This window comes from Protopterus annectens, chromosome 2.part2, assembly GCF_019279795.1.
Source record: "Protopterus annectens isolate FY-2018-M chromosome 2.part2, PAN1.0, whole genome shotgun sequence".
Classification (NCBI taxonomy): Eukaryota; Metazoa; Chordata; order Ceratodontiformes; family Protopteridae; genus Protopterus; species Protopterus annectens.
In genome coordinates, this window is record NC_056730.1 from 269,230,903 (window position 1) to 269,249,412 (window position 18,510).

Consider the following 18,510-nt stretch of genomic DNA (forward strand, 5'->3'; position numbering starts at 1 on the left):
CTAAAAAGACCACTATGACAAGGAAAATGCATGCTTTAGTGATGGCGCAAATATTAACTACTGTGTTTTGCAATGAGACCAAAATAGTTAGGTTGGGGTTAACTTACAACAGCCCCACTGTGCATGTGTGTGTGTGTGTGTGTGTGTGTGTGTGTGTGTGTGTGTGTGTGTGTGTGTGTGTGTGTGTGTGTGTGTGCATGTAGTCAGAATGGCATGAGTCTGTATCTGAGTATCAGCAATCCAGTCCCATGGAGAACAAACATTTTTAGTCATACATGCCTACACAGCTATTTTATACAAGCCTCCCAACATCTTCTCCCAAACATACACTGCTGATATCATTAGCTATAAAAGTGTTATCTGACACTGTGAAAGCCAGTCTTGTGTTATGGCACTTGCGTTGAGTACTGTGTTCTGTACATGCTTAAGTGGGGGTTCTAGTCTCACTGTGGTCAACCATTGTGTGTTTGTGTTCAGTTAATTCACATTCTGGAGACTGTTTTAGAACAGCATGTGAGATACTTCTACTGTCTTCTTCTTCTCACCAGACACTAGTGATGTCATTAGCTATAAAGTGTTGTCTGATAGTGTGAAATCTAGACTTGTGCTGTGACACTTGTGTTACATACTGTGTTTTGTAGATAGGAAGGAGTTCTAATCTCACTGCAGTTAACTGGTGTTTATATGTGTGTGTTTTCATTCAGCAAGCAGTCTGGAGACAATTTTAAAATAACACATGAGTCCACAACTATGTCAAAAACTGTTCAAAACATCTTGTTGCTAACATACACTGGTGATGTCATCCTCTATAAAATGCACTCTGGTACTGCTTAAGCCAAATTTGTGCTGTGCCACTAACATTAAGTACTGCATTCACCAGCTTCTATAATTAAATAGTTAGGGGTTCTAATATGACAGCAGTTAACTTGAGTGTGTTTTTATTCAAATAATACTTTTGAGACAATTTTACACTGAGATGTGACTCCATATCTATGTTAGACACTCATCCCATCTTCTTCTCAAAATATAATGGTATTATCATACTCTATAAAGTATACCATGACAGTGTTAAAGTCAGACATATGTGGTGGTGTTAGCTTTACATTGCATGGAATCCAGATTCTACACTACATGTGTTTAATGTTCAAATCAGACCTAGCCTGTTGCTGTGTTTGTGTGTGGTTGGTGGTACATTACAGTCATTGCATAATCTTTTGAATCCCTTTTCATTTATCTACCACTTAAGAGGACCTTTGACATAGCCTCATGACTCCAACATCCCCTTTTTCCTTCTGTCCACATAATATCCTATCTGGAGAGGACTGGAGGATGTCCTCATCTCAAGGTTGCATACACACATCATGCAGCAGAGTCCTTCTATGAGCTTCTGAAAGCCATCAACAGACAACTGGATGTGTGATTGCTAATTATATAATGGGGTAGTGTAAATGTCACATATAGACAAAACCAGAATGTGATGCAATCATACAAATACTCACATAAGCACATACCCTTACTATCTTCCATCAAAGAGATTTAGCAATTTTGGTTGAAATAGTATATTAATGGGTGGGATTTTAAGTGATGCTGGCCATTAGCCTAATAATGTGCTATGACCCTATGACCATTTCACATGTCAGTATTGCTGTCATCCAAATGTGCTATGTTGAGGTGTGGATGTATGGTAGCCCTACAAAAGGGCATTGCAAACTTTGATGGGAGGTAATGCATTGTTGACCACTGCTACCATTTGAATACATGTTCCTTCCATAACAGGTGTAGTAATATTGTCTTGAGAACTGTTGACATGGAATGATACTATGTATTTTGTTGGATTAGTAAGGCATGTGTTTTTGTAGTGGAGCATATCAACATTTTATGCAGTTCCCATTCAACAATCACAGTGAAACTTGCAGTATGGCCCATGTGTATACCTGCCATCATTAAATGCTCTGTGACATGCATCAATGTTGAATGAACACACATACATAAACATCACTTGACAGCAGTGAAATTAGAACTCCTACCTAACTATCTACAGAACGCAGTACATAACACAAGTGCCACAGCACAATTCTGGCTTTTATAATGTCAGAACACACTTTATAGTTTCAGACAACACTTTATAGCTGATTACATGGGCATCTAAGTTTTCTTTCATCCACGTGTTGTAATGCTGTTATATACACAAGCATATGACAAGTTTTGATTAAATTGTAACCTTGTGGAATTCATTGTATGTACAATTGTGCTGCTATTCCCAAGGATTATTGAGGTGGTTCCCAGCAGCATTGTGTGACTGTCAGCATTAGTGTCAGTAACTGCACTGCATGAGTCATATTCACTTCATTTGTAATGTAGTCCTATATGGTATTAGGGTGCTCACATGCAGCTTTCCATTGAAAAAACATAGGAATATGTAGTGCAATTGATGAAATCATGTGACATGGATAGAACTGTATGACTGTTTGAACAGTACTGCTGTGTGTGGCAATTGTTGCATACCCACGGTTGTATTTGGAACTGAGTCAAAAATCATTTTAAATAAGCAAGACATTTAAGGAGAGTGCACAGCTAAGCACAGAGATGTTTGTGGATGCCACCACCCATATGCAACTGGAGAAAATAGGCAATCTGCTCACTGAAGGTTTGGATCAAACTTCACCCTACTGTCCCCACTGTCCATCAGACAAAGCATACTTGCAAACATTACTCCATTTATTTTTTCAGGAGAGCAGCTCACCTGTGCACTCTCTAAGGTTAGACACTTGGAATCAATTGTCCTTGACAACATCCCAGGTTGCCTTTTCAATAACTTAAAATCTGATCTAGCAGACACAGTTGAATCCCTACTTAAACACAGCCTCCAGACAACCTATGTCTTAACAGAAAGGTGTACTGTAACAGTCAGCCATCTGAACAAGAGGGGACCATCAGCTGACCCATGGAATTTTAGACACATAATCCTGACTCTCCTCATTTGAGAGGTAGACCAAAGAATCATCATGGACCTTATCAAAAAGGGCATAGGTATTTTCCTGACTCTATACTTGACCCATTATTGATTCAGTAAGGCTACATCATGTCTGTTTAATCTGGTTGACTTCTTCAAGAAGGTCACCAAGGGCATGCATGAGGAAAAGAGTGTTCATCACGCTTGATTTGACCTGACCAAGGCATTTGACACAAATCCACACTCAGGTATTAAATAGAAAATATCTCAAGTGGACATAAATACCTACATCACAAAGTGGGTAGAATATGGACCATGGACAGGACAAGTAATTTTGAAGTGTGTGAATTCACCTCTTGAAGATTGCATTTTGCAGTGCTGTATTTTCTGTACACATGGGCATACTGATGCATTGCCATCAGTCTCACAAAGTACTGTACCATTCATTATAACAAATCACTTCTTAATTCCCATATCTATTGCAGATGCTGAAGACAATATCCACTACTATTACATGTGGCAGATGAATTTAATATACAGCTATGTGTAGGGAATCTGCAGATAACAGTATGTCGTTTTTATATGTCTTCCAGGTATGATTTACTCAAGTGTATCACTTTTGCCACAGTGAGCTCCTACACATCTTTTCTGGCCATACATAAATATTCTTTGTGATGTATAACCATTAGTTGTTGACAGTGCAGACTTCCCTTCAAGGTGTTATACAAGATGTATGTGTAATACATGTCTTTCTTTGATGCACTCAGGAAAAACACAGCTCACTGAGAACATTGATGGCATGGTTTACATTCTTGAAAGTGTGGACTGTGGCATATGTGTCAAGCAAATCTCTCAAGTGGCCAGGATTGCTCATAATGTAAACCACAGGTATAATGTTTTCTCTATTAAGACCTTCAAAAAGTGGTTATTTTTGATAAAGGTGTGCTAGATTCCCCTTAAAGGTTACAGACAAAACATTACAGTTGTATAAGATTGTTACTGCAGAACATGTATAATAATTTACAATCACATAATTTATGTCAGTGTCACAGATTAATAGTGGTGTTATTCTGAAATTGTCCATGATTGTGCCTGCTTCTGTCTACTGTTCTCCATGAGTCTGTTGCTATGTGTCCCTGATTAGTTGAGAGCTATGCTGACATTTCAGTCAGACGCAAGTAACTTAGTTTGCATGCCTTCACATTATGCACATAGCCCTATTCTATGTACCATCCTTGCTGAATGTTCTGTACAGTGATCATGTCAAAATATTTTTATCACAGCCAATCATATCAATTGATATGTAAACTTATGTGACAGTCATATAATATACTTATAAATGTTTGATGATATGTATATACTCACACAGGAGGTGTAAACAGCAGTATGTACTGTAATATGCACATATGGGATACTTTTCTTGTTACTGACTTGTATTTGGGGTATATGTACATTGACATGCCCTTATCTGGTGTACATTATCATGTTTCCTACCATTCATGTTTGTGCGCTTTTCAATAAGCACACTTATTCAGACTAGTATATTTATGCTACATTTTTTGTACTCTTGATAATCACTTCAACACCTTTATTTCAATATGCTAAGAACATTTTGTAGTGTACATTGCAATGAGCACACTTTTCTATAATGTGTTACTACTGCATTCATTGCATTAATTTATCCCTGATAATCACTGTGGCTGTCCTCACAATCTCATAGAACATGTTTGCCAATAGGTAAACTTGTCTGCATATGTTGTATGCCTTTTGCTGTTGCTATTGCTATTGCTGACCATGAACTGTTGCTTGTATCCATGTAAGCATGATGCACACCATGCATATCTGATTAGCACTGCTGGTCACCTCGTAAATATGAACTAAGAAAATGCTAGGTGCACATCACGGTGAAGTAAGTGAAACTTTAATAAATAGACGTAAAAGGCTACAAAACAATAAAAAAGGCACACATCTCGCAAACATGTAAACTTCACATAGACTTTGCGCTAAGCATACACAGAGTTTATTGAATTCTCAGAATCATATTTTCCTTTGTTATACAATTCTTTGTGTCTTGTTTTTCGTAAACACCAAATGGCAATAAACAAAATTTTATCAACTTTTCAATTTCTTTTTCTCTCCCAACCATATATTTTCCATACAACATCATGTCCCTATCAATGTTTTTTAAATACTATCTAGTCATAAATGTCTTTGAATAATGTCCAAAAAACTTCATTTTTCTTACAATTCAAAAACAATGCTGTGAAGTTTCTTCAGTATCACAGTTATTACACATTGTTTCTTCTATTATTCTGTATTCCATGTTACTTTTCAATATCTGTTTGTTAATAAATGTCACAGAAAATCATTGGCTTCTAAATCAATCACATTCTTCCTGCATTTTCCTTATTGGCTTATTGTATTCACCCCACCTTCTTCCCAAGGATCAATATAATAGCCTGGTTTTATTATGTTTATATTCTTTACTTTCAGTTACTGCTTAATTTCTATTTTCCATGTCATTGTTTTACTTTCATATTGTTTGTCTTCTAAACGTTTTGTTTCTCTTTTCCTTTTCTTTTCTCCACCCATCCACATGACTTGAGTTATTCAAGCCTAAAATGCCTATTTTGTATATTTCCAGTTCACACCAATAGATCCTTATGGTATCCAGACTTTTTTTTAGGGAGAGGGGTTGGCTTCTTTAAATAAGCAACTTACCAGTTAATAATAGGCAGTCTGAGAAGGTGCAAGGAGTTATTCACAAAATAATACTAAGATTGATAATCTGGGGGATGTGCTGCAGTGGAGAAATGAATAAATAGTTGACACGTATTATTCATGTTTTCATTATCTGTGTTCATATTTTCATAACTGAGAGCCTTAGATATTAATGAGGAGTATGGTGTGATATGCAGTTGTGGGAGACAGGGAAATTCAATGTTAATGTCCATTTATATCATGCTATACCTGAGATATTGCTAGTTGTTTGTTAGTGATTATGAAAATAAACAGTATTTCCATATGTACATAACACTTTAAAAACGAAGTGACTTACAAACTGTTACATGACATCAGGGGAAATTGTATATGTTGTTGAAGAAAACAGTCAGTGATATTTGCACTGTAAGTTGCACATGAATGATACTCAGGGTTATTTACATTGCTAATTATAATGTTAAGCATATTTAAGCATATGTTTTCATATTTTTGTAAATATGTCAGTAAACATGCACTCCTAGGGGAATTTCATGTCATTTGAAAGCTTATATTTGGTTAACAAAAATGTTCTAACAATATATAGCTAGATTGTACAGTTTCCAAGATATGAGAATTTGTGAACATTTAGCAAAAAATAATTTGTGGTTCACATACATTATACTATATTATAGTATTGATGGAATGACTCTGAACGCACGGACTATTATCATAGTAAATAATTATTCTTACTAATAATGTGATTTGTGCAATGTTAATAGCTTTTCATATTCACAAAATATTTTTTTTTATCTATCTTATGCTTTTTAAATGTATTTTTTTGAAAATGCAAGCTGTGTGTAGGCTGCTATAAGTATATGAAGTGTTAATGAGCTAATACTCTTCAAATAACCCATTTCCTGGTATTGTCTTTTTTCAGACACACCCAAAATAAATTTATTGATGATAAAAAAATTATTTTTTTTTTCATTCATGTCCCTCCCAGTTTTCTTTTACATGATAAACTATCCCTTTTATGATTTAATTCAACCTTACTCCTCCCACCCAAAAAAAAAAAGATATCCAAATATTCCGTTTTCATACATCTTAGAACCACCTAAATATGCTAGGTTTCCTTTTTTCATAGGGACAACTGAAAACCCACTGCCAGTCTGACAACCTTCATATCTTCACAACTTCTCACCATTGTCTTATTAGTGTTTGATCCCTTGCAAACTTGACCTGAAGTACATCAATTTCACTTCTGATAAAATAAATTCCTTCCATTCTTACCACATCTCCAGACCTCTTATTTTGTAACTTAACTGTAATCCTACTGTGCCCAAAACTTCATCTGTTCTGTAAATAGTTTTTTTTTCATCCAGTGTTTGTTCTGGGCTACTAAAACCAAATAATCTGCATAGGTTAACATTAACAGTAACATCACCCTTCCTAAATGTCCCATCCACCATCCTCTAATCTTGATTTACATGTTTGTATAGCTGCATAAATTGCCATTGCAAATAATGACATGCTCAGCAGACAACCCAACTTTACCCTCTTCACTGTCTTATTCGTTTTTCTACCCACTCATTTGCCATCACAGACCTGAAGTATTTTCATACATTACCCTCACTATCCTTATTTTTCTACTACCTTGAATTCTTTAAAAAACATTCAACATTTCGCCATGATCTGTACTATCAAATGCCTTAACCACATCACATGCTGTTACTTATCCCTCTCGTAACCCCTAAATAATTTATAGCCACTATTTCTCAATGTAATTAGTCTTCATTTGTTTTACTCCTTCTCTTCAGCCTTTTTCCCTCCTTACATATATTTTCTTGTTTTATATCTTCCTGCATCCATGTGATTAATATTTCCAAACCCCCATACATTTTATTATCTGACACTTCTTTATACAAACTATGCCTTACATACATCTGGACCTAGTACGTATTTTTCTTTGATTTCCTTTACAGTATCCTCTTATTCTTTCATCTCGATTCATTTTTTTTCATCACCTCCTCTTTCGTCTTCTTTACTTTCAGTAAATTACATTCATGTTCTCATACATATTTTATGCTTACCTTTGAAAAATATCCATAATTTCCTTTTGTTTATATTTTAACCATCTATTTTAGTCCTTCATTACATTCATCTTTCTTTCATTATATCTCAATTTCTTACCTAAAAATGGATAAACTTATTTTCTCCCTTTCAAATAATACTTGTGTCTAAGTATCAACCTTCCATTTTTTTCTTTATTAGACTAATACAATTTATTTCCTATTCAAGACTTCTCTTGTTCCTTTCTTTATTATTCTTTCACACATTTTTACTTATTATGTGCTATTTTACCTTCTTTCATTATTCTCCCTCACTATCTTTCCTTAATTTAATGTATTTTTTAAACTTTTCCTTGTACTCGAACCAGCACTTTGTCTAACTGTCATAAACAGCTTCCGTGTCACATGATCTTCCCATGATTATCCGATTTCTTTGTTAAGACATTTCCTGCCTGCAATTTTCCTGTCAACCTTCTTAACCATTTTCATTCTTTTACTGTATTTGCATTCTCTCCTGCAAGTGTCCACATAGCCATATCATCTAAATGTACTGCTTCTCTAATCCCATCTTTTGTTTCTTTCATGTCATCTGTAAATAATATATAATTAATCTCTGTTTTAATTACCCAATTAATATAAGTAGATTATTTCCCTTTACATGGTACTGTTTATTCACAACTTTTCTCAACATTTCTATTCTTGTATAAGTTTCCTTTCTGCTTTCTTAAATTATAATTAAAGTTACCCACTACAATAATATACACATTTACCATCACATAATTTTGAATTTCCTCAAACATTATTTTTCTTTCATTTACATTTGTATACTCATACATTACTACTATTCTAAATACCTTTTGAACCTTTTTTATACCCCACACTAGAACTCTTTCTGAATCCTCCACCGCTGTTAGAAGTTATTTTAATGTATTCATTTTTATAGATATTGCAGTACCGGATTACGTATCTCTCCCATATAAAACACTTTTGTTTTCCACATCATCTCAAATATTATCCTTTTTCTTTTATTTCTACATCTTATATCCATTAAACAAATTATCTCTGCATTTATTTTTTCACAACTTTCAAATGCCATCATTTATCTTACATGACTTATCATGCAATTCACATTCAGTGATACTATACTTATATTAACCTTTACCCATTTTTTTCTGCTTTTCATCTTTTGACCTCCTTTTTTGCACAGTTACCCCAATAGAATCTTCTAGTTTTTTTTTTTACTCAGAGCTCACATCTTCTTTTTCTTCCTCTGTTTCTAACACCCTAACCAGTTTTGCATCTCTATATGAGTTTCTTTTTCATTCGTTAGTTTTTGGAATTCATCTAATGCATCTTTTTCTATATTTATACCTTGTAATTCCTCACCCCATCCACTACTTTTATCATTATCTTCCACCGTTTCTTGTTTCAAAACTTGTTCTTCCCCTTTAATTTTCCTCTCTTTGGCCAGATTCCAAAAGAAAGTTTTGGACAGCACAGCGGGTGATATGATTTTGTAATGGACAATAAAACAAAAGCAAGTAATACTTTATTTAGTGTAGGATAATTACAGACTCTGTGCAAACCCACCAGATTCCGAACATGTGTGCACCTATAAAAAATTAAATGTAATGAATTAGTGTGCCAATAAATTCATGAAAGCACTTGGCAGAGACCATTTATGTTACAATTTCCTATCATTTTCCAAGCAATCCAGAGGATTCTGCAAAATATAACTAAAAAGAAAATGCAAGTTGAATTTAATGAACTATAGCAGAATGGAGTACTACAAGCCATAATAGAAAACAATCTGTGAATGCATCCCAGACAACAGCCAGCAAGGCGCCGAGGTAGCAATACATACAGTTAAGCCAGTTCTCTGAAAAGGAACTAATAGCTAAAGATTAGATAGAGAGCTGTTGCAGGCTGTGTGCAGGATGTACGTGCCAGACATGTATGCACACAGTCTATGGGGTAACCCAGTACTAGTAGAAGCAAAAGTGTGTCTCAGATTGGGTATAGTGGCCTTAGTTGCTGCTCAGCAGCATATGGATGATGTCACAGGAGTGTTTCACAGAGCCGCCAGTCACATTCTAGGCCAACTCTTAGCAGTAATATACACAAAAGTGGATGAATGCATCCACTTTCCAACAACAGCCATAGAGTGCAGAACTGTCATGCAACACTTCTATGACATTGTAAATTTCTCTTTGGGGCAATTGACATTATCCATGTCCCAATCAGAAACCAAGTGGTACCAGATGCTGAATGATACATCGATAGAAAGGGGTAGCCATTTCTCAGTTGTCAGGTGGTGTGCTGTGCAGATGGCCTCATTACCAAAATCATGGCAACACACTCTGGTAGTGGGCATGATGCAGCAATTTGGATGGAAATTGTTCTGACAACCAATTTCCAACATGGTGAGATAATGGAGGTGGTCTTACTAGGTAAGAATATGACCACTGCTATACTGTAAGCAATATCCAGACGTGAAGAGTAAACATGAGGAATAAATATTTGTTTAAATTCCTGTAAACACAGGTGACTGCTGTTATCCACTGGAACCTTGGCTTATGACACTATGCAGAGCCCCATTAATCCCTGCTGAGGATGCATACAATGGTGCACATGCCTTGACACAGAACACTATCAAGTGTGTGCTTGAGGTACTGAAAGAAAGATTAAAATGTCTGGATACATCCAGGGTACACTACAATACACACCAGAAAAAAACAAAACAGATGGTCACCTTGTGTGTCATGCTGCAAAACATAATAACATCAAAACACAGAGACCTACCAACAGCAGGTATGGTTAAGCTACCCAAAGAATCCAAGATGTTAGATATGGAGCTAACAGAGCTGTCACAGGATGATCAGAAGGACACAGAGTGAAAAGAAAAAGGCTTGGGTGACAGGGGCTGTGGACATATGTTCTTGCTTAGGCAACAATGCAGAATTTGACTCACACCTTGAGTCATGACAAGCCACATGTTCATAAGTACACAGACAAAACAGTTATGTTCACACATTGTTGCTCCACAACAGCTGCACAGATTATAACTAGTGGAAACAGCTTATTAGTTTTCCTTATTGAGCATCATACATAACATATGCATGTTATTCACCTGTAATACCTTATAGACATACAAGTGACATAGCAACTAACACATCTGGGTGTCTACAGAGGAAATATCACCAGAAGAACACCAACAAAGGACTGCACTGTTATATGTGTGGCATGCATGTGGTTGTTGTCAAGGTAAGATACCATCATACATAAAAGTGTCATGTGTAGTTAGCTGTACAGCAGCCAGAACCCCAATAAATCTATGCTTATACAGTGTATGGGAATATATCATAACCAACATAACCTAAATGCAGGAGTGGTACAATAACACTGATGAATTACACATATCATAATGATATGTAACGGTGTCATACACCACACTATGCAGTATACAACAGCAGGAGTACTAACTACATGTCAAGCACAGACCAAAATGAAATATAATATCTGACAAAAAAATTTATGTGACATGCCAGATGTGGAATGTCACACATAGGGCAACACTACAATGCCCAGATGATTGCTGCAACATGAATCATTTAGATGAAAGAATATGTTCAATCAAGCAGGGCATCAATGACAGGAAATACACATTAGCCATGGGACATGCACCATTGTTCGGGATACAGCAATAGAAGTATATAAGTTTGTGTGAGCAGATAGACATGGAAAGGCACAAGTGGGAATTACATTTTAGCAAGAGGATAATAAACAGAAATATGTAAGCACAAGTGGATGTTGTGCTGGGGGTTAGGAATGTGCAGTACCATATTAAAATGAAACAAGTATCGGCATGCATACAGAGACATATCTTTATGTCTGGAAAAGAACATTGAAATGTGCAATATATTAATCGATGCTAGAGCAATCAAGTTACATGCTGATGATCTTGAGAAACAGCAACTATTTTTTGACTATCAAGATATCCAAACATGGAAGTAGGTTGACTGTTACATAGATCAGTGCAATTGTCAATATCTGAACTAACATAAAATAATGATATATATGTACAAAATAACACAACATGAAGGCAGTCACTTAAGTTAGATAAATTAACAGAAAAAGACTGTAGCATCAGACATTTGAGAAATGACTTCTGGATTTAGTAGGCAGTAGTCAGCACTGTGGTCACCATTGTCGCAGGATTAGAATGACACAGAAGGACACATGTTGAATAAAGTGTTAGTGTTACTCTAATGCAGTCTAGGGCACCCATGCTGATGTCTCACATCATGGTCTTGGCTGTCACTCACATTAAGAAACCCTTAGACTATGATGCTTTACCAAGAAGCTGATTGTGGTGACACTAGCAGTTTGGATATGGTGTGGGTAAGAACAGTACTCTGATGTAACTATCTGGACATTGCTGGGTTTTAAATAGGTTAAACAATAGCACATGTGCAAGCATGTTGCAGCACAGGTAATATGTATGAGGGCCCTGTGTGGGTCTACTGAGGGGGGCTTAGCCACTCCCGACTGGAGGTAATCTGCTTATTGCAGTCAGGGCATGTAACATCCAGTTTGTGCTATGACACTACTCTAGCAATGCTGTTACAAAGTTTTCAACAGAGACTGCAACAGATAACACACTGTAATGCCATGCTGCCAATGTTGCAGTGACTTCTCCATATCTGCAGTCCTGACCTTCATGTGACACACACACACACACACACACACACACACACACACACACACACACACACACACACACACACACACACACACACACACACACACACACACACACACACACACACAACAGGTGGGATACATGATCAGTGGCATGGGCAAGTGTGTGTAAGTCAGTGCCATGACTTTACTGTGGATGTTCACACACCTGTAATAGTAAGAGTACACCCCCTGACATGCATTCACACACATCAGCTACACTCCCATGTGTAGTCCGATGAACAGTATCAGTCCATTGTGGAGAAGAGTCACCATCACTACCAGACTCAATAGGGGACAGCAGGTCAAGCTCATCATTATGTCCTTAATCGTATACTCCCACATCATCTAAATGGCCAGCCACACTATTCTCCCCATCAGGGACTACCTCATGATACACCTGACTGCACCCTTACAGGTTATACAATAAAAATAGTGCAATGCCCTATATTCCATTCACCATACTATCAGAGTGAAGCTCATCACATTCCACCTCAGGATCAGTGGATGGACTGCTGGTGGAGGCAGGAAATTGACATATTGCAAATAGAGACAGATGAGACATATCATATGCATTTTTTAGAAGTCAGATGAGGTAGTATATAACTGAAATTATAAAACAACTATCAAACAACAATGAATATTTATGGTGATATGGATTTACCCAGTTGGTGTGGCTGTGGCTGGTACATGAGCCCTATAGAGCAGAGATACACCATGATATTCACAAATCTAACACATTTGAAAGAAAATGTAAAAAGAAACATCCATAATGGCATCCATCTGGCATGTCCTCTTCTAACTCTTGCACTGGTTGTGAAGGTAATAAGTCAGTAGTAAACACACACGTCATCATATAGCATTGATAATGAAGATAACGCAAAGCATATTAAATCCAGACATACCAGATAGGTAATGATCTTCACTACACATCTGACCTAGGCAGATGAACAAGACCACAATAGTCATGAAGGCCACAGTTGTAGTTAACATTATTGCACTATAGCAACCATATGAATTGCCTTGCCTACCAGGTCTGTCCTCCCTGGTTTGAAGAATGTACTACCTGATGTAAAGTTAAACCTGTAGGTTAAAGTGGAGCACAAGCAGCATGTAAGTGTTCACCACAGTCATAACAGGAGGCAGAGGCAGGCAAAAGCTAATGATCACACTAACAGACTACAGAGACACATAGATGAGTGTTGATGGTGGCCTGATGTTGATTGCCATATGTAATTCTAAAACATAACAGTACACATAGTGCTGGCATTGTATCTATACATTGTTTAGGTAATATTATACTCTATAACATTTACTTTGTCTGCATCTGGAATTTTTTACTGTGCACAACTTAGTTTTGCTGCTGTGACATTCATAAAAAAGGTAAGATGTTGAAGTGAATGCCCTTGAATGACAATTGGATTATGCTGATGTGTTTGTGAATTTTGGACATACCTGTACTTCTGGAACACCTACCTTGATACCTCCCCTGGGTATACAATGATCCTGCCAGATGTTATGCTGGGAGGCCAGGAATATCATTATGTCATCTGGGGAGGCAATGCGGCCCATCTCCAGTGGCATTTCTCTCCCTCTCATTATGGTAGAGTTAGTTGGATGCACTGAGTTTCTTGTTAGAGCAATGGTGCTGGTAGGCTTCCCTAGGGTGGTTGTGTCCACCCACAGTATTGATCATGTTTATAATGGCCCTCCATACTTGCTGTCTTCTCATAGTACTGCCCATTCATCCAAGCAAATTTTGGCTATGCTGCACCATACATAATTAATGAGGTTCAGTAGCATTCAATGTTTTTGAATCCCATCAGTGAACATCTGTATAATTCCTCAAATCTCAGAGCATTAACCAATAGCTCGGCATAAGTGTACAGTTCTCCATGCAAATGCCTAATAGTTATGTGGATATGTAGAACACATGCCTAATGCCCACCAATAAACTGCTACCACCCTTTCTGATCCCCTTTTAAAATGTTATAGTGATACATTTTCTTATCATACCACTGCAACTTGCAAACTCAATGGTACCTCAGTGAACAGTTTTTTGAAGGAGTATTTGATCACATTTTCTAAGAGTTTCAATGAAATGTCAATGGATAGGAGGCTGTGTTACATCTGAGTGTCCAATAAGACCAATGAGAAGACCCTCCAGATGCTGTCTGTCTATGTGGGACATGAGATGAGGATGCATGCATACCACAGCAACTTCATCTAGATCGACATTTGGAACAGGATTACAAGTGAGCTCCAAAGGATGTACTGGGTTCTGCAGGACAGATATACAGGTCCAGCATTAATAAAATGTTCTCCACTTTAGGGAACAGGATAACCTTCAGAACAGGATTGCAGGGGTTTGATTCCAGCCCTATATTTCTACTATAGGATAATTGTAATTGAAATAAAATGTTACATTTAAATATTGATGGGAATCTTACTGCCCATACAAAAGTTCACAACCTAGCTGCGCCAGAGAAGCAAATGTGCAGGATTTTTAAGTACCAGCATGTATTATTAAGAACTGCTTGTATCTGACACATCCCAGTAGGAGTGCTGGTCCTTCACAAAATCTGTTCAACCATAAAAAGTATTGTGATGTCGATTACCTGAACTAGTAAAGGAAATGGAGGTCGATTGTACATAGGTTGAAATACCACTAAGTCTTCGATTGACATAACATATATGGACAAAGCATTTTGATGTTTTTTACATAATATGATTATGTTGCATTGCTCTGTACTAACTTAAGGAGTAACCTGTACACGTTTCATTTTTGGGATTACATTAATGACTACTACTCATAGGCTGCAGATCACTGTGTATTTCGTCTCTATCCAGAATTCTTTGAGAATGTACTATACAAAGTACTTTTTTAACTGATGGATGTAATTCCTTGCAATGATCATAAGAAGAAAAAACATTTAAGTATTGTCCTAGATGTTCATTAATAAGTATCCACATGCAGTAAATTATTGACTGAGTTAGAGAAATGCAACATCAATGGAGGTCACCATGCATTTAATATGATTGAGTTTTGTAATCAGACTGGACATCCTGGAAATGTGGAGACATAATCTCTACACTGTGGAATAGCTTACAGTGTAGCAATTTTGACTTGTGTCAGTAACTGCACTCCTACCTGCTTTGTGTTTAGGTTTGAATCCTACAGTAGTCCTTTAAGTCCTGTCATGACTAACATTTCTCTGTTGTTGTAAGAAAGTCCTTATATATTGCACAGCTTATAAACCAATGGATTGTATCTAGGTCTATGGATTTCACTGCCCACATTAGGCCAGTCATTGAATATAATGTCTCCTTTGGCATGTGTCTGTCCAGACACATGCAACAACTGGAATCCCCACAGATATACCTTAGTAAAAAGATACAAGGTCTAAACGACAAGTCCTACATAGACCAACTCAGTGCACTGGCATTATACTTGGTATCCTAGAGACTACTAAGAGGTGACCTGTGTATGGCATAGAAGGCATCCTCTGACCCATTACTGATGGATTTATTGCACATCACAAAGTCAAATGCCATCAGAAATGCTTGGTTTAAGTATTTAAATCAATGAACAGATTGAGGGACCGGTATATCTCACAGAAGATACCAGTGCTGTGGAATATACTCCCCATCCACATAAGACAAAGTTCATCCCTCTCCATAACTTACCCCATAACTGCCCCATACTACTAATTGGCAGACACAGTAACAAAATGCTTTATCTCATGCTTGGGTCTCCTCAAATTATCTATGGTACAATCTCAGCTATTCTCATTAGAGATAATATAAAGTTGTCAGTCACTGGATGAGTAAGGACAATCAAAAGCCAAATAGGTTAGGTTATTTTGAGCACAGAAAGTGAAATTGGCTAGGCTTAAAATGGCCTGCAAGAGCAGCTTACCTAGTACTTACCTTTGAATATGAACCTATGGCTATTTTGTTGTTTGTTTAACACTGAGACATGTCTACTACTCATAACCTATGTAAGTTAATTTATGGGCTCTAATTCATTTATTGCATGGATGACTGCATCTCTTCCTTATCTGCAATATTTCAACATAGTTGCATACCATTGATGTAGTTACCATGGATATCCTTGTGATTCCATTGTAACTTGTATTGAAATCAAAATAGGTATGCTCAACATTAAATATTACTTTGTTTATATTCACATACATTAATATTTGTCTGTGCAAGACAATGATGTGAACATTGCAGGGGACCATGCATTCCATATGAGTGTGTGCTGTAATCACACTTAATTTATAGCAAATATGGATACATACTCCCATGACTGTGGTATAGCTGAAAAATTAGTAATATAGTTTATGAAAATGATTTACAGTTAAACTTTTTTGTACATGTGGGTTCGAAGCTCGCATCAGATATTTAATTCTTGTAATGAACATATATGTGCTTGCTATGGATTTAAGCCTGTTTGTTTACTTGCAACTTATGTAAATTAATCTTTTGTGTTGGATTACTTTATTCCCTAATTGTGCAGATATTGCTTTTTGTCTGTGTCCATAATTTGTAGGATTATGAGGATTATCTGATGTTGACTGAGGCCAGCATCCAATACAAGTCAGACTATACCATTTAGTTTTATTATATCAGTGGCACCATAGCTGTGGTAACACATACCACAGCTTAGTCATGCCCAATTCTGACAAAATGGAACAATCCAAAATAAGGCATCAATAAAAATCCAACTTTCAAATGGTTCTGTTTACTGTATTTATTATTTATTGATATTTAGTGACCATGAAAAATCTGGCTGTGTCCAAAAAATATTTTCAGCGAAGGCCCAGGGAGAAAAGTTCCAGCAATATTTAACAATAACTTATAACACAGTAAATATTTTCCAAAAAAAAAAAAAAAGAAAAAGAAACAAAGAAAAAAAAAGGAAAGAAAAAATCAAAAAAACCAAACTCAAAAAAAATCAAAAAAAATCCTGAAAAAAAAAAATACAAAAACTCAAAATATGCTAATCACTATAAATAAAGACATATCTACCAACCCTGACCCCCGACCTAACCTAACCCTAAGGTCCACTAATTGCACAACACCACCTGACCTAACTAACTAAACCTAACTCCTAACCCTACCCCAAATATTTGTCACTGTGCAATATTGCCTACTAACTAACCTAAACCCTAACCCACTTAAACTAAACCTTAAACCACCCTAAAACCCCACACTTACAACCAACAGACCCTGACCTGACCCAACACCACTAACACAGGCAAAGCATAACAAAGCCACAATGACATTTGTATGTTGTTTGTTTTTTTAGTTTTTGATTTTTTTTTTTTTCAGATTTTTTATTTTTTTCATTTTTTTTTTTTCAGGATTTGGGTGAATTTTCAGGCTTTTTCAGGATTTTTGATTTTCAGGCATGATGTTTTTCAGGCTCTGAATGGGACCATATATATATATATATATATATATATATATATATATATATATATATATATATATATATATATAAAAATGTGTAGAGTTGCAAAAATGTTACAGTAGTTTGTGCATGTGATACAATGAAGGTGCTGAAATAAAGCTTGCAGTAACAGTTGTGGTCTGTTTAAAATGAATAAAATGAAAGGATATATTTTCTTGTAGATTATCTGCAGATTCATGATTAAATCATTTAATAAAAACTGAAAGCAATTGGAGAAGGTAGAGGTTTGTTAATGGTAATGAGGTGGACCATTAGAAAAGAGAGTAAGGATAAGATGCTGGATGTTTGAGAGATGAGTGTAGGAATTAGTCAGCAGGAAATTAGGAGAAAGGGGCAAGAGGGAGTTTTAGAATAAGAGGGAGTAGGAGGTAGCATGGGATAAGAAGCAGGGTCTATATTACAACTTCAAACTTGAATAAGTTCAAATGTTGTAATATTGAACCCAAAAGTCCGAAATCCAAAAATAGTAAAGCCACGGCACACTGATTAATTTCGCAGGGAAAACAATTGGTATGCCATTTTCAGGGCATTGCTATTTCCTCCACTGTGGTGTGATCTCAGAGGTGGTA